Source organism: Cupressus sempervirens, chromosome 1, assembly GCF_028749045.1.
Source record: "Cupressus sempervirens isolate cs-2001-9-10 chromosome 1, ASM2874904v1, whole genome shotgun sequence".
Taxonomy (NCBI): Eukaryota; Viridiplantae; Streptophyta; class Pinopsida; order Cupressales; family Cupressaceae; genus Cupressus; species Cupressus sempervirens.
Genome location: NC_143118.1, coordinates 239,487,161 through 239,514,312, shown reverse-complemented (window position 1 = coordinate 239,514,312; position 27,152 = coordinate 239,487,161).

The following is a 27,152-nucleotide window of genomic DNA, read 5'->3' as shown; positions in this document are numbered from 1 at the left end:
TTAGAGGGTCTAATGGGAGTGTTGGAATGAGATACTTTGACTAGATTGGATGATGATCTATTAGATTCATATATAATAATAGAAGTAGAGCTTGGTATACCCATATCATATTTTTGATCTCTTGTGGCTAGTACTAGGCCGCATCCTCATCCACATTCTTCTCATCATTTAGGTGGTGGACATAGTGATAGTATGCATCATGATCCACCTACTAACACTCTTTTATTATAGAGGGACAATCATATACTACAAATCATTTAGCTAGTGCAGGGCACACTCAAAGTTTAGATATTGGCCTTGATGATGTTGAATTCATCTTTTCAACTACAATATAGAAAGACTTGTTGATGAATGAGGATTCTACTTCTATGTCATCTCATCTAGTCAATCCACTAGAGTTATCATTATTAGGACATGTGTCAGTCACCAGTCATGTTGTAGATGTAGAGGTGGGGCTAGATGAGGCCCAACAAAATATGGGTATATTGGTGGACATGATTGATGCTAGGAAGTTTGAGTATTATCATATGCCAACATCTACAAAGGTAAATGTTATTTTTTGTGTAAATTAAATTTTTAGTTTTTTTTAAAATAATTTATGTCTAGACCATGTGTAAGTATACATTTTTTAATTTTAATTGTTTCACATATGTATTGTAGGGGGCATTCCTCTTGTTACTCCATCTCTAATGCTCAATAGTGTATGACATCGATACTCACTAGATGATGTTAGTAGGGGGTAGGTGAGTTTTAAATATTTCATTAGACACACATACATGTACATAAAATGTAGAAGTTGTACATGTTTAATTTATTTATTATTAGACATTTTTATCATGTTCTCTTTAATATATAGGGGTCAACACATCCTTTAGAGCATCTTGATAGTTAGCCTTCAGACCATGTTGTGAGGAGAAATCATGATGAGACTCATGCACCTAGCAATCCATAGTTTTTCTTATAGATTATTTGATCTACTTTCATCTATAAAGACATTCATAAATTAGCTATACACTTTATATACATGTTATTTATATTTTATTTTATCTACATATGTATATGTACACTATTTATATTTGATATTGTCTTATGAGATCTAGATAGATACTTGTTTATCATATGTTTGATAGTTGACATATGTGTAATTATGTTCTAGTTCATCTACATTTGATTATTGATCTACATATATACATTCTAGACATTTCTTTTACAAGTTCTATTATGTTCTAGTATATATATACATATGTGATTAATTTTTTTTCTATGAAAGTGATGTTTAGATATGATTAAATGAAATTTGATCTACAAGTTATAATACGTGTACATGTGTATGTATGATGGTGTTTTTTTTGAAATATGTTCAGGATGATCTTTAAATACATGTTTGATAATTTCATTTATATCCAAATTTGAACAAGTGAATACATATCACAATTTGAGCAAATAGTTAATTAGTTACATATCCTAATTTGAATAATTTAAAGATATAAAAAATAATTTGAACTTGAATAGTTAAACGAAAGAGTAAATATATAGTTGATCCCCTTAAGACATGTCCTAATTTCATCCCCTTGAGACAAATGTTTTAATTTCTTCCCCATAAGACACATGTCCTAATTAGTTTGATATACTCCTAATTTGAATAATTTGTTATAGATCACAATTTTATCTTGAGTAGTTAAATGAAAGAGTAAAATTATTATTACAAAATAGTTCATCCCCTTAAGACATGTCCTAATTTCATCCATTAAGACAAATTTTCAAAATTTTTCCCCTTGAGTCACATGTCCTGTATAGTGACAAATACTCCTAGTTTAAATAATTAGTTACAAATCACAATTTGATTTTGAGTAGTTAAATGAAAGAGTAAAAGTTTGATTGCAATATATTTTATCCCCTTAAGACAAATCCTAGTTTCATCCCTTTAAGACAAATGTTCAAATTTATTCCTCTTAAGACACATGTCCTAATTAGTTACACATACTCCTAATTGAAATAATTAGTTATAAATCATAATTTGATCTTGAGTAGTTAAATGGAAGAGCAAAAGTTTGATTGAAATATATTTCATCCCCTTAAGACACATCCTACTTTCATCCCCTTAAGATAAATGCTCAAGTTTCTTCCCATTAAGAAACATGTCCTAATCACTTACATATAATTCTAATAATCATGATTTGATCTTTAGCTAAATGAAAGAGTAAAATTTTAATTGCAATATAGTCCATCCCCTTAATACATGTCCTAATTTCATGCCCTTAAGAAAAATGTTCGAATTTATCCCCCTTAAGACACATGTCCTAATTAGTTACATATACTCCTAATTTAAATAATTATGTGCAAATCAAAAATTGATCTTGAATAGTTAAATAAAAGAATAAAAGTTTGATTACAATACAATTCATCCCCTTAAGACAATCCTATTTTCATCCCCTTAAGAAGTGTCCTAATTTCATCCGCATAAGACACATGGTCTAATTAGTTACATATCCTAATTCAAATAATTACTTAAAAATTTCCATTTAAACTTGACAAGTTAAATGAAAGAATAATAATAGTTCACATAGTTAAACCACATGTCCTAATTTCAAATGGTTCAACCAAATTTTTTGCATAGTTCAAGGAAACTTGCTTTTATATATTACAAGTTATTTCTATCTTGTATCAAGTGATTTAGATCATTGTTAGATAACATGTAATATTCTCTCATGATCATCAATATTGAGCACCCACTTATGTATTTTAGGTCCTTTGACTAGATCAAGAGTTCAACTAGTGGTAATTACATGATTACTATATTGATAAACCTTGTTGTTAGGTTGATAATTAGTGAAATGAATCCCATTTTTAAGTACTCCTATTTACTTCAAATATGCTCCTTGTACAACAACAAAACTTGCATACACATTTAAAATATATCATAGATTAATTACTTACTGAATATATGTATACATATCCATGCACATCAATCAAATAAGTTAATAAATTTAAATTCATAAAAAATATAGATGTATGTTCAACTAAACTAACCCATTGGAAACATAATTTCATCACTTATATCATTCTTTGTTAGATTCTCTCTTCCCATGGTGAAATGCAATAAATAATAGCTAACACCTTCTACATTCTCATATTGTGCTATGACTACAAAAAAATTGCCTACAAAAAGTATATGTATAATTATATGTACATGAGTATAAATTATAAATTGAGAAGAATTATGAAATATGTTTGTGTGTGTAAATGTGCGCGCGTGCGTGTATTATAATCACTAGAAATCAATGGAATATCATCAAATTTTCATGAGTATTCTCTAGTGTATAATGACCACGCATTACTATTTGTACTCATAACTGAATGCAAAGATCATGTGTTCTCTACCCTCTTGCATGCATGCATGAATCTTCTATCGATCGCTAAATGTAAGGTCTACACATAAATATAAAATGGAGTTAAATATGTACATATTAGTGTATGTATATATATATATATATATATATATATATATATATATATATATATATATATATATATATATATATATATATGGAAATTACAAATAATTTATTCACCTAACATATTTTAAAAAAATTGATTCAATTAAAAATTTCAAAATTAGTTTTTAACATGTGTTACATCTATATCCAATACCTCCCAAAAGACTCTAAGCAGTATGACTTGATCAACTTGTGATGACATGTTATTTGTATTTACCTCCATAAAATGCATTTCGTGCCACTTAACTACATCATGAGAATTATTAATGTGATGTAATTTATAGTCCATTTGATACTTTTTTCAAGCGTGTGTGGATCAAGCTCCTACACCATCATGCTCACCATTTCCATGTGCACTCTTGAAAAAATTCCAAATGTATGGTATATTTTGGTATTGATCATATCTACATGATGCATAAAATGTCCTTGTTGATTTAAATTGTGTTGCACATCCATCTAAACATACCAAATATTTTACTATTTTTATGCCTTTGTTTTTCAAATATTCAAAAAAAATCTTAAAATAATGTTCCACAAAATGTGTGCCATGCTCTTTATCATCACTAATGTAAAAGTGATACTATTTTTAAAGACTCATTCTTGATCTGTACTTTCTACACCATCCAAATTAATTTGTGCATGTCAATAAGACACCTAGACCATGATAGTAATGTACTTTGTAAAGTAGTATTATGCTTGAAGTTGTTTTTGAGAAATGAAAGAGTAATTTTCTGCAAAGTCAACAATAGATAAAATTGTTCAAAGTGGGAAAGTTTCTCTTAGTATTTGAAACTATTATGCTTGCCACTTAGAAAGAAAGGCATGATGTATATATGGTTGAACCAATTTACAAAAATTGATATAAATTCTCCAATATGTATCTCATCGTCCACATATTCCAAAATTGTTGATTATTTTCCAACTTTTATTTTGAACTTTATTTACTTATATCTCTTAGATTTTACCATTCTCATCATTTGAGTGTCTTCATCTTTCAAAGGAAATTTATTTAGGTTACCGTGTGTTTAACAAGTTCCTCTTATGCAATTTCTTTCATCTACTACATGATCATCTGGTTTGTCACATAAGATTGATGTTATGAATTGACTTGGTCATTTATGAAAAGAATTTTGAGAACCATCACTTTATTCTATCATCTTTCGAAACCCTTGATAGTACTGATCAAATTCAACATGATATTGACAACAAAACAATTCAAAATATTTATTTATATTCACAAAATAGGGCTTCATTAATCTTTCAAACATTGTCTATCCAATCTTTATGTCAGGATTTAAATTTCAAAATGAGAGGTAAAATTCATGTTATATGAGATCTAACCAATGTTTTACATGTTAAAAAATTTCCTTAGGCCCAATCCTCTACTTGATGATAACCCTTCTATTTGGTGAAGGATGAATATTATCAATCCAAAACTAAATAAACAAGTTCTTAACCATTTCTCCACTCCTACCAGGTTGAGGATCTCTATACATTAGCACACAATTGCCTTCAAATGTACTATCATCCAAGTTGTTTTTCCTTTAAGATAAAGTGATATTGTCTTTGTACTATACATGATATGAGATGAAAGTGAAGAGCTCTATCTTTTTGGGGATATTTTATTATTTAAAATAGATGCTAGTATCAATCTTCGTGCAACTGATCTATCTACAAAACTACTTATTTGCCCAATGGAATGCAATCCTTCCTTAACACTTTCAATAGTATATTTTTGTAGTTTTGAATTCCTCCTCTTTTTCATATTTGTATCTATAACCAATATTTTTAATGGCTCTTTTAATTCATCTTTAAGAAGTGAAATTGCTAATAATTACGTTTTCTCCATTGTATCAAGATTCTCAAATTGTGCAATTATTTCTTCAGACTTTTTATTCAATGTCCACTTTGTCGTAGGTGTAGGTTGACTAGAATATTATCACAATTATTCCACATCCATTTCAATTAAACGATCTATGTTTCTATGATTAATTATTCTCTTCAATCTTTGATCTAGATTAACATTCCCATTTGTTGCTTGATCTTGGGCTGCAAGATTTTTTTTAAGTCTTAAGATATAGTCTTCTTAGGGGACATGTTATATGTACCTACATAACTTGAAATATTATATAATTTTATCTAAATCCCAACATCTACAAATATTATAAATTTGATTGTAATGAACTAAAGAGCCCGATGAACATACATCTTTGTCCTTGTAATGAACCTTCTTCAATATCCATTTCTTCAACATTAATTTCCTCTTGTCCAACATTTCCATCATCAACTACTGCACACATGATAGAAAATAAAATCATGCAGTTGTAATGGGAAAGGTATCTAAAATAAAAAATTAAAGTTATAAATCTTGCCTAGAAATCTAGAGAGGGATTTTACTTGTGAGAGATGTGTGTACTTGTTTGAGATTGGGATGACCCTTCTTAGACCTTGGGAAGTTGACCTTGTTGAGTAAGTTCCATTCATACACATGTTTGAATTTAAGTATTTTAGTCATTAAACCACTTTGAAACTTAACTTGATAAACTATATTGAACCCTAAACCTAACATTTTTAACAAAATTATCTACCCTCACATAAATTAAATAGAACCCTAATCATAACTTTAAAATATATCATTTACTTCACATAAAGTGTAGTGCTTGCCCCTGGTTCGCATTTTGTTATCGTTGTTGAACTCTTTTAGAGCTGGTTTTATGTTGTTGGTTCACAGTATTGTTTTGAGACTTTCAGTTATTGTGCTATGGATTCAGTTTATTATGTGATGAGATTACTTAGATTTTGCATTTCATGTATGCATGATGATTATTTTTAGTGTTTTTAGTTATTAATGATGATTAGTAAGATGATGTATTATTATATGTGTTTCTTATGGATGCTTACCCCATACTTGTATGTGTATGGTGTGCGTGCTTGCTTTGCGTGTTTGCTTTTGTATGGTGTGTCTGATGTAGTTAAGGAAGGGAGTTGTAGTCACCTGCTAGTCGGGATCTACATGATGCACCACTTCCTACCATTGCCTATTTAGCTTAGTATATATTGTGCTTGTACATGCGTAGTTTTTATGAAGGTTGCAGGTACTGGGTATCGACTTCCCTAAATTGCTAGGATGAGCGTACCCTATCACATTATCTCAATGATAAGAGAGGGGAGATAAATTCTCAAGTCCAAATCTGAGTTAAGTACCCTCCAAATAAGTTGGATAATATAATTCGTGATTTAAACTTTTGATTTGATTTTGTATGTATTTTGGCTATGATGAGTTTTCATATTTTTACCTTATGAGTCTTTGATGTATTTTCTATTAATTAAGCCTAATTAAAAGATTTAATTAATGGTTTAATTAAATAGAAAATTAATATGGTATTTTAATATTTATTTTATTTAATTAATTGAAAAATTAATTAAATAAAATAATTAAATTTGAAGATAAAAGTTAAAAGTTTAAATTTGGAATGAGACAATATTTATTTTAATAATAATATATTTGGAGTTCATTTTTAAATAAATGACTAAATAATATTATTATTAAAGCTAATAAATATTTTAGCAAATTAAGTTTTGGAAAATGAAATTTAAAAGTGGAAAATATATTTAAAATTATTAAAAGATTCTAGATTTCATGTGATTAAAATATAAAGATATTAAGATTGAAAAGTGGAATTATTAAAGTTAGTGTAGGGGATTTAATAAATTAATTAATTAAATTGAAAAGAGTAAAGTAAATATTAAATTAATTATTGTGCATTATTTTAATGTTTGATCACATAGGAGTTGGCAAATTCTCGAGAGTTGTCATGTAGACAACACAGGGGTTTGCACTCTAAGAATGCATAAATTGTCTACACTTAGGAGTTAGCATTTTATTTGAGCACATGGTGTCTACAACCTTAAGATTTATCTAGAAGGTTGGAGAAGACTCATTCTTGGTTGTCATGCTCATCTTCTAGTTGTTTCTAGACACACTCTAGATGCATCTTAGAGGCCTTTAAATAGAGGCTCTTCTAGTGTGTTTGGACAAGCTGAATGGAAGCTACAAGCTTCAAGCTTCAAAGTTTATATGCATTTGAGAATCTCATATGCTTCTACATGCTCATATGCTTCTACATTCTCATGCTCATATGTTTCTACATGTTCTTATGCTTCTTCTAGCACTTCTGGTCACATGAGAATTTCAGTTAGCTTGGATCATGGAGGAATTGCGAATGTTGGAGAAGGAAGGGATTTTTTATGGACTTTTGAGGCATGGCAAATTAGCATCAGTGTCCAGGTGCACTCGTGATATTCTCCTATTCCCTTTGCACTCTTTCTCTTCTTGTCTTCTTCGTGTCTGTTATATGTGTCTGAATATTGTCTGTGATTGGATCTACAATTTTGAAATTGGAATCTAGATATGCTATTTGGTTGAGAAGAAAATAATAGAAAAACCCTAGATCCAATTAAGGAGAAATAATTAAATTTTAATTGGGTTTGGGTTCGAATTTATATTGTGAAATTAGATAGACAAGATTTGAAATTAAAATAGAAATTCTCAGTTAAAAATTTGAATGATTAAATGTAATCTTTCTATCAATTATATTTTTAGATGCGTATGAATAAACCCTTTTATGGTTAAATTTAGAGAACAATTATTTTAAGAGTAAATTCTTAATTCATCACAAATTGTCTTGTCACTGCCCCTTAGATAGACCCGAACTCAGTCATTCATAACTTTTTATTGTGATCGAATTTATTCGATTGCTCTAGTCAAAATTGGCGCAACTTGACCCTCTCCAACATATTTCAATTTCAGCCTGATCCAACAGTTCATTAGGGAGATATGACCATCGTACTAAGACTATTTTATTCAAGGATAGATATTTCTCCATTTCCCATAACCAAGAGTTCTTATGCTTAAACTTCACAAAAATAATATATATCAAAGCATGGAATGAATTAAATATATTATTGCAATCTTTCCTTATTAGAATCTTATTAATATGCATTAGTTTTATAAGGTTTATTATCTAATCTAATTAAATCAAATTTAATTAAGATTAGTTAATAGTAGAAGAAGTGTAATTAATTATTAGTCAATTTAAGTAAATGAATTTTTAAATGAGAAAAAATTAAAAGAAAAGAGATTTTAATATAGTTTATATAGTAAACTTTTTATAATGTATATTAAATACTATTTAATATATATTAAATACTATTTAATATATATTAAATAATTTAGAGATGGTAATTTTATATTACATTTTTAAATGAGGAGACTTTAATGATAATGGATTAAGATTTAATTGATATGGATTCACTGTTATAACATTGTTATAATTTGAATTACTATGGTATTATGAATACATTATATATTATTAACTAAATTATTGATATACCTTAATGGTATTAAGAGTTGGCTAATGAAGCTTATGTAAAGTTCTTTAGATCGATTAATAATAGTTTGATGAGTTTATTATTTATTAATGTTTGTTAGGTCTAACGAACTATTAATAAATAATAGTATAAATAGTTTAAATAGTTATCAATTAATACGATCAGAGTTAATCTAGAGAAGATCACTTAATGATTGAAGTACTTAATCAAATTGAATTGGTTAATAATTTGGAAAAGTATCAATTAACTGAATCAACGTACATAGGAGAAACTTATTTGAGATAATAATACTTGGTATTGGAGATTTATTAGAAATTGTTATTATTAAAATATAAATGGGAACATTGTTGCAGAATGATGAATGTGGTTATTATAGATTCCCAATATAGCTTGTTATTAAATATTAACAAGTTATTATTGAACTATGAATGTGAATATTTGTGTACTAGATTATAGTTGGCTTTTAACTTACAAATTTATAGTTAGTTATTTGTAAACTGATATTAATTGGAACGTTGCCATGGAAATGTAATTATTAATTAAATTAATTAGAGTTAATTAGATTTAATTCATAATTAAGTTATGTAATAAAGTTTTAATTGATATGCTAATATCAATTCTTTTAGTGAAGTTGTTAAGTAATTACATCGAAGTTGACAAGTCGTACTCTCATGACTTGAATAATGACCTTAGATATTTTAATGGTGAAGACTTAGTAATATATAATTGAGAATTATTAGAATGATAAAAGGTCAAAGATTGTGAACCAATGTTAATTGATCATTTTGATAAAGTTATAATCTCTTATTCAAAGAATGATAATTGGTCCTCTTATAAAATAATGAATAATGATCCTAGAAAAGTTGAAAGGTTAATCAATTAGAATATGGATCATGGTTAAATATGGAGGACAATTTAATTAAAGGTCAATGATGATCAATTTAGTGAATATTTATCCTTAAGTTATTCTTAGAATGTAATTCTTAATAATAGAAAGATAAGGTTATCGAGGAAAATGGGTTGACTTGTAGGTCAAATGATGAAACTTAAGACACTTGAAGTAAACTTGTAAACAAAAAAACTAGAAACTTCTACACATTATTCAACTATGTGAATTTAGTAAACCAAAACATGTGTTTGCATTGTGTATTCTCTTTGCTTGTTGTTTTGGGTTTTGGGTTGACTAGTGTTGACCAATCCTAGGTTGTGACCAGAGGCTCGGGGGTTATGAGATGTGATGGCATGTTCATCTTATTTGGTCTCGATCTTTATAAACCCAACCATGATAATGTGATTGTGCGCTCTATGAAATATTTGTATTGCTTTTCAATCTTCATGTGTGAAGCTGAGATGTATGTGTATGAGACACTTGAGCTAATCATTTTTGAGTCATCGATCAGTTATCCTTGGATTATTTTTTAGTCATCATGATGGGACTGAAATGTGAATTTATTTCTTGATGATGTCATGTTGTGACATGTCTTGAATCAACCATTTTGGAGTCTTCGATCAATATGATTTCAAGATATTCTTGGTTGCTTGTTGAGAACCAATGAATATTCTGATCTATTTTGAGATATATTTTGGTTATTTAGAACCAATAATTATTATGATTATTAGTGATTCCTTCAGTTGCCAATAGAGAACTATTGTGGTCATGATTTTCTATGGATGCTTTTCCAGATGCTCATGGAGATTTGATGATTTTTATCTTGGTAATTTTTTATACTTTTATCATGGATATTTGATGATTCTTTTTATGGATTATCTTTTGGATTTTATTTACAGTCGCTTGTACAAGACTGTAGTGATTTTATGATTCCATGAGCTTAGGGTAGGTTATCTATTTGTAGTATTGGGAAGTGGCTTGCAATGGGGGTCGGGGCCCTAAGTGGCTGCCAAGGTAACTCATTGTAAGTTTGGTTAATAAGTGATAATATTTACACAATAAAATGGGGATTAAATAAACCTAAAAAGATAATTGTTTTGGTTCTCGCCCATGCCTTGAGTGCTTGTACAGGCTAGGATGAGAGTAGTGAGAATGCATGGTTGCGACCGTGCATTCCGTAGTATGCCTGTCAGTATGAGAGGATACTAGTGGCTGCATGAGATCAGTATGGACCCATGGAGTTTAGCTAACTGCCAAGGTAACTTGTACATGATAAATGCGATGACACTTTCTTGCTTGCATAGTAGGTTTCCTACATGTCATTGTTGTGCCTCTGGGAAGTAGATGTCGGTTTTGTCTGATGGAACCTTTGAGTTAGTATACTTTTAGGATTCCTAGACTTAGAGATTAATTATGCTATGTGTTTTTGATATCCTATTTGGGACTTGAGATTATCTCTTCAGCACGGTGGGAGTGGACCACTTAGGTTTCACGCGATCGGGTGGTAGTGTTTTTCCACTCTTATCATTTGAGATCCATTCGAGACATTGAGGCTGGAGTATTCTTGGTTGGTATTTATCTTCATTATGTTCTTGGAGCATTATGATAGATGTTATACTTTATGATGGATGTATTTACTGGTATGTTTTTTACATTGATGATTTGCATATGTTAGATGATGGTATCCTATGCTTTACTTTGCATGTTAGTAGGATGTTTTAGGAGTGACATTCCTACTATGTTAATACCGATGATCTCTTTGGTGCTTTGGAATGTTACGCACAGAGGGATGGCTAGGATCCACGATGGTCTAATGATGCTATTTACGGTTGGGAGGAACCATGCACTTAGTTATTTATGTTTATGATATATGGTCATATTTTGTGATGAATGTTTATATCTTTTGCGATGATGTATCATGTATGGTTTATGGTTTCATTTACTTTAATTACATCATGGATTAATATTGGATGATGATGTACTTTATTTACATGGATGTTTATTCTTTTAAGATTTTTCATACCTTGTAACTTGTACAGTGGATAATTGAGCTAAACTAAAATGTAATTACTAAAAGGACACTTTTAATGTTGTTTAAGAGCATTGGATGTAACATTTCTAAGGACGTGATGTTAGATGAATAGTTAATTTAGATGTGATTCAACGTTAAGGGATCTTTAAAGAATGTAATCTGTTATCTTATGTTATGTTTACTTTCAGTTAGATTGTTGCTATTGCTTCCATTACTATGCAAGTGTTGTGAATGGTTTATCTTTCATGTTTAAAAAAAAAATTGTTTGGTAAACTTAGTAAAATTCTTTGGATCCCTTGGCGGGGCATTACATTTGGTATTAAAGTCAGAGTTTCAACATTGGGAGCTCTGGGTATATTAGAATGACACTACTTAATAACTGGTTGAACAAAATAAAAACTTTGAACTATCATGTGTATCTCTTTCAAATTGAAAACTTGAAACTAGGTGAACTAAAACAGAACTTAAAACTGTTACTTGCATATTTTTTATACTTCAACACTTAGCTTTCAAAACTGAAAATTTTACTCAAACTTAAACATGGGCAAAACTGAAAATTGAAACTTATTCTAGTTGCAAAACATGTATCTTTCATCTATAAGGTAGTAAACCTTTGTTTATCTTTGCAAGCATTAAGTTGCTCTTGTTTAGAATGTATTAGGGGATCTATTTTAGTAGTTGTTAAAGGAATAATGTTGGATCGATATGATTTTTGGTTTACCATCAATCCATAATCATATTGCTCTAAGTGTGTTGTAATATCTTCAGTGGAATCATGTCTCTCTACAGAGGAAAAGGGATCAATGGGACCCACATAGTGAGTATCTTAATTTTTTTCATTCCTATAGGCTTCCAGGAGTAAGCCTAATCCAAGGGGGGGTGGATGTAGTGCCTGCCCCTGGTTCGCATTTTGTTATCATTGTTGAACTCTTTTAGAGCCAGTTTTATGTTGTTGGTTAACAATATTATTTTGAGACTTTTAGTTATTGTGCTATGGATTCAGTTTATTATGTGATGAGATTACTTAGATTTTGCATTTCATGTATGCATGATGATTATTTTTAGTGTTTGCAGTTATTAATGATGATTAGTAAGATGATGTATTATCATATGTGTTTCTTATGGATACTTACCCCATACTTGCATGTATATGGTGTGCGTGTTTGCTTTGCGTGTTTGCTTTTGTATGGCGTGTTTGATGTGGTTAAGGAAGGGAGTCGTAGTCACCTGCTAGTCGGGATCTACATGATGTACCACTTCCTGTCATTGCCTGTTTAGCTTAGTATATATTGTGCTTGTACATGTGTGGCTTTTATGCAGGTTGCAAGTAATAGGTATCGACTTTCGTGAATTGCTAGGATGAGCGTACCCTATCACATTATCTCAATGATAAGAGAGGGGAGATAAATTCTCAAGTTCAAATCCTAACCCTTTAAGCCATTTGTTCTAATTGAAAAATTAGGACAAGTATCCGAGTTGAGTACCTTCCAAATATGTTGGATAACATAATTCGTGATTTAAACCTTTAGTTTGATTTTGTATGTATTTTGGCTATGATGGGTTTTCATATTTTTACCTTATGAGTCTTTGATGTATTTTTTATTAATTAAGCCTAATTAAAAGATTTAATTAATGGTTTAATTAAATGAAAAATTAATATGGTATTTTAATATTTATTTTATTTAATTAATTGAGAAATTAATTAAATAAAATAATTAAATTTGAAGATAAAAGTTAAAAGTTTAAATTTGGAATGAGACAATATTTAATTTAATAATAATATATTTGGAGTTCATTTTTAAATAAATGACTAAATAATATTATTATTAAAGCTAATAAATATTTTAGAAAATTAAGTTTTAGAAAATGAAATTTAAAAGTGAAAAATATATTTAAAATTATTAAAAGATTCTAGATTTCATGTGATTAAAATATAAAGATATTAAGATTGAAAAGTGGAATTATTAAAGTTAGTGTATGAGATTTAATAAATAAATTAATTAAATTGGAAAGAGTAAAGTAAATATTAAATTGATTATTGTGCATTATTTTAATGTTTGATCACACAGGAGTTGGCAAATTCTTGAGAGTTGTCATGTAGACAACACAGGGGTTTGCACTCTAAGAATGCATAAGTTGTCTACACTTAGGAGTTAGCATTTTATTTGAGCACATGGTGTCTACAACTTTAAGATTTATCTAGAAGGTTGGAGAAGACTCATGCTTGGTTGTCATGCTCATCTTCTAGTTGTTTCTAGACACACTCTAGATGCATCTTAGAGGCCTTTAAATAGAAGCTCTTCTAGTGTGTTTGGACAAGCTGAATGGAAGCTACAAGCTTCAAAGCTTATATGCATTTGAGAAGCTCATATGCTTCTACATGCTCATGCTCATATGTTTCTACATGTTCTTATGCTTCTTCTAGCACTTCTAATCACATGGAAATTTTGGTTAGCTTAGATCATGGAGGAATCGCGAATGTTGGAGAAGGAAGGGATTTTCTATGGACTTCTGAGGCATGGAAAATTAGCATCACTGTCCAAGTGCACTCGTGATATTCTCATATTCCCTTTGCACTCTTTCTCTTCCTGTCTTCTTCGTGTCTGTTATATGTGTCGAAATATTCTCTGTGATTGAATCTACAATTTTGAAATTGGAATCTAGATATGCTATTTGGTTGAGAAGAAAACAATAGAAAAACCTTAGATCCAATTAAGGAGAAATAATTAGATCTTAATCGAGTTTGGGTTCGAATTTGTATTGTGAAATTAGATAGACAAGATTTGAAATTAAAATAGAAATTCTAAGTTAAACATTTGAATGATTAGATGTAATCTTTCTATCAATTATATTTTTAGATGCATATGAATAAACCCTTTTATGGTTAAATTTAGAGAACAGTTATTTTAAGAGGAAATTCTTAATTTATCACAAATTATCTTGTCACTGCCCCTTGGATAGACCCGAACTCAGTCATTCATAACTTTTTATTATGATCCAATTTATTCGATTGCTCCAATCAAAATTGGTGCAACTTGGCCCTCTCCAACATATTTCAATTTTAGCCCGATCCAATGGTTCATTAGGGAGATATGGCCGTCGTACTGAGACTATTTTATTCAAAAATAGATAGTTCTCCATTTTCCATAACCAAGAGTTCTTATGCTTAAACTTCACAAAAAATAATATATATCAAAGCATAGAATGAATTAAAGATATTATTGCAATCTTTCTTTATTAGAATCTTATTAATATGCATTAGTTTTATAAGGTTTATTATCTAATCTAATTTAATCTAATTTAATTAAGATTAGTTAATAGTAGAAGAAGTGTAATTAATTATTAGTCAATCTAAGTAAATGGATTTTTAAATGAGAGAAAATTAAAAGAAAAGAGATTTTAATATAGTTTATATAGTGGACTTTTTATAATGTATATTAAATACTATTTAATATATATTAAATAATTTAAAGATGATAATTTTATATTACGTTTTTAAATGAGGAGACTTTAATGATAATGGATTAAGATTTAATTGACATGGAGTCACTGTTATAACATTTTTATAATTTGAATTACTATGGTATTATGAATATGTTATATATTATTAACTAAATTATTGATATACTTTAATGGTATTAAGAGTTGGCTAATGAAGCTTATGTAAAGTTCTTTAGATCGATTAATAATAGTTTGATGAGTTTATTATTTATTAATGTTTGTTAGGTCTAACAAACTATTAATAAATAATAGTATAAATAGTTTAAATAGTTATCAATTAATACGATCAGAGTTAATCTAGAGGAGATTACTTAATGATTGAAGTACTTAATCAAATTGAATTGGTTAATAATTTGGAGGAGTATCAATTAACTGAATCAATGTACATAGGGGAAACTTATTTGAGATAATAATATTTGGTATTGAGGATTTATTAGAACTTGTTATTATTAAAATATAAATGGGAACATTGTTGTAGAATGATGAATGTGGTCATTATAGATTATCAATGTAGCTTGTTATTAAATATTAACAAGTTATTATTGAACTATGAATGTGAATATTTGTGTACTAGATTATAGTTGCCTTTTAACTTACAAAATTATAGTTAGTTATTAGTCAATTGATATTAATTGGAACGTTGCCATGGATATGTAATTATCAATTAAATTAATTAGAGTTAATTAGATTTAATTAATAATTAAGTTATGTAATAAAGTTTTAATTGATATGCTAATATCGATTCTTTTAGTGAAGTTGTTAAGTAATTACATCGAAGTTGACAAGTCGTACTCTCATGACTTCAATAATGACCTTAGATATTTTAATGGTAAAGACTTAGTAATATATAATTGAGAATTATTAGAATGATAAAAGGTCAAGGATTGTGAACCAATGTTAATTGATCATTCTGATAAAGTTATAATCTCTTATTCAAAGAATGATAATTAGTCCTCTTATAAAATAATGAATAATGATCCTAGAAAAGTTGAAAGGTTAATCAATTAGAATATGGATCATGGTTAAATATAGAAGACAATTTAATTAAAGGTCAATGATGATCAGTTTAGTGAATATTTATCCTTAAGTTATTCTTAGAATGTAATTCTTAATAATGGAAGGATAAGGTTATCGGGGAAAATGGGTTGACTTGTAGGTCAAATGATGAAACTTAAGACACTTGAAGTAAACTTGCAAATAGAAAAACTAGAAATTTCTACACATTATTCAACTATGTGAATTTAGTAAACCAAAAAATGTGTTTGCATTGTGTATTCTCTTTGCTTCTTGTTTTGAGTTTTGGGTTGACTAGTGTTGACCAGTCCTAGGTTGTGACCAGAGGCTCGGGGGTTATGAGATGTGATGGCATGTTGATCTTATTTGGTCTTGATCTTTATAAACCCAACCATGGTAATGTGATCATGTGCTCTATGAAATATTTGTATTGCTTTTCAGTCTTCATGTGTGAAGCTGAGATGTATGTGTATGAGACACTTGAGCTAATCATTTTTGAGTCATCGATTAGTTATCCTTGGATTATTTTCTAGTCACTATGATGGGACTAAAATGTGGATTTATTTCTTGATGATGTCATGTTGTGACATGTCTTGACTCAACCATTTTGGAGTCTTCGATCAGTATGATTTCAAGATATTCTTGGTTGCTTGTTGAGAACCAATGAATATTGTGATCTATTTTGAGATATATTTTGGTTATTGAGAACCAATGATTATTATGATTATCAGTGATGCCTTTAGTTGCCAATAGAGAACTGTTGTGGTCATGATTTTCTATGAATGCTTTTCCAGATGCTCATGGAGATTTAATGATTCTTATCTTGGTGATTTTTTATGCTTTTATCATGGATATTTGATGATTCTTTTGGATTTTCTTTACAGTCGCTTGTACAGGACTGTGGTGATTTTATGATTCCATGAGCTTAGGGTAGGTTATCTACTTGTAATGTCGGGAAGTGGCTTGCAATGGGGGTCGGGGCCCTAAGTGGCTGCCAGGGTAACTCATTGTAAGTTTGGTTAATAAGTGATAACATTTACACACTAAATGGGGATTAAATGAACCTAAAAAGATAATTTTTTTGGTTCTCGCCCATGCCTTGAGTGCTTGTATAGGCTAGGATGGGAGTAGTGAGAACGCATGGTTGCGACCGTCCATTCCGTAGTATGCCTCGTCAGTATGAGAGGATAGTAGTGGCCGCATGAGATTAGTATGGACCCATGGAGTTTAGCTAACTACTAGGGTAACTTTTTCGTGATAAATGAGATGACACTTTCCCGCTTGCATAGTAGGTTTCTTACATGTCATTGTTGTGCCTCTGGGAATTAGATGTCAGTTTTGTGTAATGGAACATTTGAGTTAGTATACTTTTAGGATTCCTGGACTTAGAGAGTAATTATGCTATGTGTTTTTGATATCCTGTTTGGGACTTGAGATTATCTCCTCAACACGGTGGGAGTGGACCACTTAGGTTTCACATGGTCAGGTGGTATTGTTTTTCCACTCTTATCATTTGAGATCCATCCGAGACACCGTGTCTGGATTATTCTTGGTTGGTATTTATCTTCATTATATTCTTGGAGCATTATGATAGATGCTATACCTTATGATGGATGTATTTACTGGTATGTTTCTTACATTGATGATTTGCATATGTTAGATGATGGTATCCTATGCTTTACTTTGCATGTTAGTAGGATGTTTTAGGAGTGACATTCCTACTATGTTAGTACCGATGATCTCTTCGGTGCTTTGGAATGTTATGCACAGAGGGATGGCTAGGATCCACGATGGTCTAATGATGCTATTTACAGTTGGGAGGAACCGTGCACTTAGTTATTTATGTTTATGATATATGGTCATATTTTGTGATGAATGTTTATATCTTTTGTGATGATGTATCATGTATAGTTTATGGTTTCATTTACTTTAATTGTATTATGGATTAATATTGGATGATGATGTACTTTATTTACATGGATGTTTATTCTTTTAAGCTTTTTCATACCTTGTAACTTGTAAGTGGATAATTGAGCTAAACTAAAATGTAATTACTAAAAGGACACTTGTAATGTTGTTTAAGAGCATTGGATGTAACATTGCTAAGGATGTGATGTTAGATGAATAGTTAATTTAGATGTGATTCAACGTTAAGGGATCTTTAAAGAATGTAATCTGTTATCTTATGTTATGTTTACTTTCAGTTGGATTGTTGCTATTGCTTCCGTTACTATGCAAGTTTTGTGAATGGTTTATCTTTCATGTTTTAAAAAAAAAATTGTTTGGTAAACTTAGTGAAATTCTTTGGATCCCTTGGCGGGGCATTACATAAAGTTAAACATATATATTTAAAATGATAAACCCTAACTCCAAACATGGTGATACCTAAGTTAATAGTAACCCTAATTGAGAGACCATATTTCTGATTTGATAAATCCTATTCCTAAATATATAAAACTCTAGAAATATATTGTACTATATAAATAAATAACATATTGGAAAAAAGATTGTACATGTGTACCTTTCCTCCTTTTATAATATCCTACCAAGCTTTTTTTACGATTTTCTTCTTTTTTTTCCTTTGTTCTATTTCATGCAGACTGACTTGTTTTATTTTTATTTCCTATGTCACAAATTCTTTTTGCAAAATTTACAAAAAGACAAGATGAATATATTTCCTCCCAATTTAAGTGTGAACTATCTAAAAAAATATTATTGTAAAATGAAATAAGTGGTTGTTTATTTATTTGGAAAATACAAAGTTACAAAAAAAATCCCAAAATGGTCAACTTAGGTTTTGATGAAACTATCTAGGTACTATTTAACCCATGGTTAACTAGGATAGATAATTTCGATCAAAATTGCCTAAAATAGGTTTTGATTGAAAGTATGAAAATGCTTTTGATAGAAAGTTTGTTTCTATTGAAACTTACAAAATAAATGTGTTTTGCAAAGTCCATAACATTTGTAGTTGTTTTCATAGCTTTCGAGCTCAATTACTATGTTCAAATGGAACAATGTCATTTTGCATGACACAAGTACTTGGAATGAACTTTCTAATGAATATAAATTTAATGTATTTTGAATTTTTTAAATATATGTTTTTTGACATAAATTGAATAGAGGTTTGTTATCCAAAATAAACCTCTATATTGGATGCTCATGAAAAAATAGCAACTAAGAGAATAATTTTTTTGAAAATAACTACAATATCCATATTCAACTCCTTATTCAATTTAAAAAAGAAAATTTTAAATCAAAAATAAATAAATAAATAAATTTAAAAATATATATATAAGTTACATGCATCAAAAGCAATGTATGTCCAAATTATAGTTTTAAGTCAGCTTTAAACACTGATAAAATATGATAAACTAAAGATAAAGACATCAAACACCTCCATGAGATCATTATGGATGTTAACAAACTAAATTCGAAAGAATCACATTGATATCTATTGTAGAAAAGAAGTTATGCCTATTTGGCCTCCTCATCCTTGTTCTATTGTTTTTCTATGTGATAGTTTTTGTTAGAGTAATGAATAATTAGCTACACATGTGGAAACTCAAGTTTGAGTTGTTTGCAGAAAGAGTCTAGTTTAATTGTAGTTATTTCATATAGTTCTAGTTTTAACAAATGAATAACTATAGATGTATCGCTTAGATCCAATTAGTAGTCTAGAGTAGTGCAATTGTATATTACACTTGTTGTATTGTCAGATTCTTTTAGTGTGTTGTCAAACTCTTAACAACTTGTTGTCAATATGCTTTGAAATATTTTTGGAATTTAGTTTATTCATTCATCTATATAAATAGGCTTCTATTTTTCAATAATTTCAAGTTGCTAGTTCTTCTTCTCTTATCTATTTTCTTCTTCTATATTGCAGCTTTGTTTTTCAATATGGTATTAGATCCAAATCTGAGATTCTTTTAGAATTATTTTTAAAACTTTTTTTTTTTTTTGAAGATGCAGTATGTTTGGAAAAGGAGTTGTCTACTAGAGGTTTCTTCTACAAGTAATATTAGCTAGTGTGTTGATCTAATTGGTGTTATTTGGAAAGAGTACTCATTGTGACAATACTCACAAGTGTAAGAACATCTTTTTTGGTAAAAAATTCTTGTTTATTTTCTTTTCTTTTGTGGTGGCCAATCTTGCAAATTCTTATCTAAGTAAATCAAATAAGTTAGATGGTACCAATTGTGTTGATTTGAGTTCAAGATGTAGACTCTAATGGAGGGGCATAATGTTTGGGCCATTGTAAATGGAAAAGAGACCAAGCCTATATCACCAACAACACCACTATCTATTTTCCAAGATTGGGAGAAAAGAGAATTAAAAGCAAAGATTCTCTTGTGCTTGTCAGTAAAAGACTTAGTTATCCCTCACATAAGAGACATTACCACTTCAAGGGGTACATGATCATCTTTGAAAGGTTTGTATGAGATTACAAACTCAAATATAATTTTGATTTTAAAGAGCATATTATTTTGTAGTTTTATCTTTTTTGTTTAAGTTGTTCTATTAAATGAAGGTGTTAAAGTAATTTTTTATCAAGAGTAAAAGAATTGAGGGATAAGATAGCTGATGTTGGTGAATACATATATATTAATGATCTAGTAACAAATACTTTGAATGGAATGGTAAGTGACTATTAAGTTCTCATTATTGGATTGGTTGCAAGAGAAAATACACCTTTTTTTGAGAAATTGATAGGTATCCTTCTACAAGAAGAGGAGATAAAGAAGTATGTGAGTAAAAAATGTTAAAGTGAAGAGTCATCTTTGATGGTAAAAGACAAGAAGCCATATAAAGGAAAGCAATGGTCAAAGAAAAAAGGATGGGGCAACTTTGATAACCAAAAGAACAAAGAAGAAAAAAGATATCATGATGGGTAAACTTCAAAATCAAATGTAAATAGAAATAGAAATTATAATTATTGGGGAAAACTTGGTCATTATGCATATGAATGTTACAAAATGAAAAATAACAAGTCCAAAATAATAAATGAGGGTAATTTTGTGAATATTGATGATACAATAAGTGATAACCTTCATGATTTAAAGTGATTTATGTTCAATTATGCTCTTTCAATTTAATCAAGTGATTTTATGGATTGGTTTATAGATTTAGGAGCATCAATCCATGTCTCATGTCATAGAAATTGGTTTTAAAAATTTCAAGAGAAAGATTATGGTAGAATGATCTATCTAGGAGATAAAAGGTAACACAACATAAAAGGATGTGGTGATATAAGTGTGCAACTACTTAATGGTCATATAAAGAAACTTTTTAATGTTATGTATGTCCCAGGAATTAAGAAGAATTTGATTTTAGTTTCAACAATTATTGATCAAGGTATAAAATTTGAATTCTTGAAGATGGGTTGTCAAGTTAAAGATATGAAAAATCACAATAATGTGCTTGCTAAAAGAATAAGGATGAGAATTTTGTATAAGCTTGATGTCAAAATGAAAATTCATCATGTATTGGATGCTACATGTGTATCTATCAAAGAGCTATGAAATAAAAGGTATGGTCATTCAAATTTAAAAGATCTAATTTCTCTACAAAAAATAAGATGACACAAGATCTTCCAATTTTAAGGATGAACAACATAAAAATGAATTTTCAATAAGAACCAATGAAAAGAAAAGAAATACTCAAGAATTAGAACATTCAAATGCATGTGGTCCTACTTATGCAAACCTAATCACTTCAGGGAGCATCTTATTTTCTTATATTTGTTGATGATTGCACTAAATACACTTGAGTGTATTTCTTAAGGACTAAGAGTGAAGTTTTTGAATATTTCACATAATTCAAAATAATGGTATAAAAACAAACAACTCACAATGTTAAGATTCTTAGATCAAATTAGAGGGGAATATACTTCAAAATTTTTGTGAAATATTGCAAATACAATGGCATTCTTAAGAAATATGTATTTTCCTATAGTCCTGAACAAAATGGTGTAGCTAAAAGAAAAAAATAGAACAACTTTTGAATGTTCTAGGAGTATGCTAAAAGAAAATAATCTCCCTAATAATGTGTGGGTTGAGGTAGTTAATATAATTATGTATTTGTTAAATAGAAGGCCTACCAAGTATTATAAAAAAATCCTTCTCAAGCTCTTCTTGCAATTAAGCCAATTGTTCATCATTTGATAATTTTTGGAAGTAAGGCATATTGTCATATTCCAAAAGAGAATAGAAGGAAACTTGGCACAAATTCATTCAAATATATATTTATTAGTTATTATATTGATCACAAGGCCTGTAGGATGTATAGTCCTAGTAATCATAAGGTATTTTCTAGTAGAGATGTTGTATTTCATGAATTTTTAGATGATGTTCAAGAATAAGAAAAGGTGGAAAAAATAAATCATTGAAACTACTTAAAGAGGATAATGAAAGTTAAGATATTGTAGACCAAAAAACTCATGATCAAAGTGGGAATGAGACAAGTCAATATGAGGCCACTCCTGTTGGCATTATGATTATTTTGTTATTAGTGACAACACTTACTCAATTCTATATGCTTACCAAGCATCAAGTGGTTACCTTGTAAACTTTGCAGTTTAGCAGTTTACACCGAGCAGATAGTGGCTACCAAGAAAATATAGACAATATGAAGTCTAGTAGTGTCTACTGAGCTTCTCAGTATCTACCATGCTTCATAGTGTTTATCGAGCAGATAGTATGTGTCATGAAGATTCAGTGCAAACCGAGCGATGAAAGATTTAGTGTTTACCAAGTGAAGTAAGGTAAACTCAATCTACAGTATCTATCGAGTGACACTACATCTACCGAGTCACTAGTGGTTACTGAGTTCAGAACTACATCGAGTGATTAGTATGGACCGAGCCTTCACTTCTACTAAGTGCATGAGGATGCCAAGTAATGCAGTGGACACCGAGTATTAGAAGGTCACCAAGTCAGTTCAGTGAACTCGAGTTATTTACTATTGGGCCAACTCTATAATGTATTTGTTTACTTGTATTTTTCTTGACCTTGGAATTCTGTAAGTTTGAAAGGTAAATAAGTAAGATGTATTGTAAGATATCATAAATGAATGAATGTATGTATGTATGATGCATGGAATGAGAAGGAATTGCGAAGTAATATGAAGTATATGTGAAAGTTCATGAGCAACAGTTCAAGGTACAAAACAAGGTCAATTTAGAGACTAAAAAGTTATATCCATCACTTGAGGTGATCAGTGCATAAGGGATCTTATCAGAAATCAATTGCAAGAAAATCCATTGCTTCATCCTAACAGGTGAATTAGATTTTCAAATCCTCTAACAAGGTAGACTTAACAGTCTTTGTACAAATCTCCTAACAGAGTGCATACTTCATTGTATGTTTGCAAATCCTCTAACAAGGTGGACCTAGCAGTCCTTTGTGCTCCTAATAGAGTAGATCACCAAAAGTGGTCAATGTAAGCCTTAATAGGCCAGCTTTGTACTACAGTATTGAAGTTTTGTGGGTACCATCTCCACCCCAATTTTACTTTCTATTTGGAAGGTTTCTGGGTCACCAAATATTGTGTTCACTTGTGTAATGATTGTTTTATGTTTCATAACTAATGCATACAGTAGCATAGATGGATGTATGGTAAATTAATAAAAAGTTTTAAGGTTATTGATTCACCCCTTCCCTCTCAGTAACCTGTCATATCCTAAATATTTCCAACAATTGGTATCAGAGAATTTGTGGTTCTCAGGATTAAGTTTGATAGCTTGAGCAAAGATCTAAAGGACAAATGGAGATATTCAAACTTGACAAGGCAATTGAAAATGAAAAGCTAGATGTGGAAATGGCCATGGCTCAACTCAAAGAAGCAAAGGAGCATCTTTCCGAATCCCTAAAGAGAAGGAAGGAAATTGCAAGACAAATGAATGACCCTCAGTATGTTGAAGAATAGATTGAAGACCTTTTACCATCAAGTAGTTCAGATGAAGCTAATGAGCCAATCAAGGAACTCCTAGCAAAGAATGGCTCTCTATAGGAAGAAGTAAGAAAACTTAAAAGAGAACAAGAAATCCAATCGATCAAGCTATGTGAAGTTTTTGAACAAATAAACAAGGCAAATGAAGACTTGGAGGCAATAAATAATCAATCCAATCAACATGAAGACTTCATGGATCAAATCTCTAGAGCAAATGAAAAATTTAGGATTCTCAAAGCACATAATGAAAGAATAAGAAGTGATCTAAATAGTGAAAGAGAAATTAATGAAAGAATACTGCGAGAACTAAGGTGTGAAAAGTAAATTGTTGAAAAATTAAAGAGTGACCTAAATACTAAAAAGAAAATCAATGAAAGAATGATGAAGTCACAAGAAGACATGAATCAACTGATTCAGCAAAATGAGAAGAATCTTCATAAGCAAAAAGATAAAGTAGGACTTGGATACAATGAGGAACAAAGTGAATCTTCCAAGCAAGTTGCAAAAAGGAATTTAAAACCCTCATGCAATTATTATGGAAAAACTAGTCACACATCAAATAAATGCTGGAGTAATGGAAAAGGAAAATTCAAAGGAAAGTGTTAGAACTATAATCAGCATGGTCACAAAGTCAATGAATGCAAGGAGAAACCAAAATTTGAAGGTAATTTTCACAAATGTAAGAAGCATGGTCACAAGGCATTCCAATGTAGATCCAAATCATTCAATCCAGCTGAACAACTTGTTAAAGCAATATTTGGATGGGACTACAATACCTGGTGTAGATGTCATTATTGTGGAGAATATGGACACATTGGTATAAACTGTGCAAGACATCACCTAAGGAAGAAGGACACTACTATAAGGTGCTACACATGCACTAAACTTAGTCATATAGCTAAAAGCTTCATGAATATAGGAAGAATTGAAGATGAAAAGAAAGCTAAAGCTAATAACATTCGAAAATAGATGAGACAATAGTGGATTCCTAAATCTACTGAGTAGAACAGTTCAAATGATGGCCACGTCACTCAAGAAGTGGGTGACTCCACCATTTCCAATTAGATTCATAAAGGAAGATCTAGAACTATATCATCAAGCTATATCTAAAGCAGTTCCAAATGAGGAATGCAAAATGATCCAATCAGTATTGCAAATACATCAAGATCACAAAAAGGTTATCTTTCACCGACTGCATTAGACTCTACTGAGCAAAGTGGTTAAAGACTTTACCGAGCAAGGATGGAGTAAAGGAATTTTGTTCATCTACCAAGTTGATACTCATGCCAAGTTAGGTTAGTGGATGATAGTCTGTCACGCATTATGACAACATGGTACCTAGTATTAATGGTGAACTCTTCATCAAAATGGGTGGAATTCAACTTCTTTTTCATCGTATCCTCAGAGCAAAGAGATTTCCAAGTGCATTCAAGCAATTTCAAAGTGATTTTGAGAGGATTTGTAGATAAAGAAGTTTTTTCAAAGATTTTGATTACTTATCGAGCAACTATGGCTTCCACAAGCACAAGCACTAGTAAGGTGAAATGTGGATCAAAAATGTTGGGCAAGGGTGCAAAATGGAAAGCACCAAACTTTAAGTTGGTACCCACAGTTGCAGAGGCACTAGACCCTAATGGCGCACAATCGTGAATTACACCAAAGGTACTTTTAATCAATGATATATGAACTCATTTCAAATGTTCTATTCAAGAAATAGGAACCTTAGAAGTGGATAGCATGTTAGAAGAAATGTGTGTTAGTGGCTCTCTGAAACTCAAGCATAAACATCTAGAGACAAAAGGGATGACCCACATCTCCCATATGCCAAGAACCTTTCAAATAAAATGGATTAGGTATATTCTTAGACATGTTCACAATGGTCAATTATGGTTGGAGCAACTTGTGTTAATCACCAAGAAGATGATTCACAAGATTACTAGACTTCCCATACTCAGCAAAGCTAAAACTACCAAAACCCTAGGTTGGGATGAACTTTAGAAGAAAACCCTAGTCGAGTGGGATGATAGAGGCTTAAAGATTAGCATTGTTATTGACATTGAACTTAGTTATGGAATTCATGTGATAGCTCACAAGATCTATAGCTCAAGCCAATTGAACAGTGTGTTGTGTGAGGTTGTAGACCTGGCATTTAGGGTTGTGAAGAAGAATTTAGAGAATGATTTGTCTGACCTATTGCTAAGACAACTGAACAAGAACATGGACAATATCAGATCATCCAAGAATAACCCCTATAAATTTGGTTCCTTGTTGACATGTTTATTCTTATATGTACAAAAATTCTTTCCCTCCAAAGGTTTTGTTGTATGGAGAAAGGATGTCCTTGTTCTATATCAGATTAATGAGTTTATAATAGAAATGGTTGTCAATTTTGACAGTATAATAGACAACTATTTTGAAGACTTCAAGGAGAGAATGAGCAATAGGTTTAGAATCCCTCCTAAACTTGTTGAATATTACAAAGATGATTTTTTTTTAAGTTTAACTATGAAAGAGTATATATTTAGGTTGTCAAGCATCGAGTTGCATGGGTAAAACCTCTACCTTATGAGGTAAACATTGATGAAACCAAGGACATTATTGAAGCACTAGTAAATGAACCACTAGATCCCAAGCAACCAATTTTTGGAACCTATGATGAGGCTAAAGCTAGAATAGAATTGGAAATTAAACTTCCCCAAGAAATTAGTAAAGTAAGAGAAAGGTTGCCAAGTTGAAAACTACTACCGAGCCTTTAATGATTATCGAGGGAAAAGGTGAGGACAAAGAAGAGGAGCAAGAACCAGAAAATGAAGAGGAAGAATAAGAGAAAGAGGCAGAGCCAACCAAGAAGAAAGGAAGGGTTATCATCACAAAACCC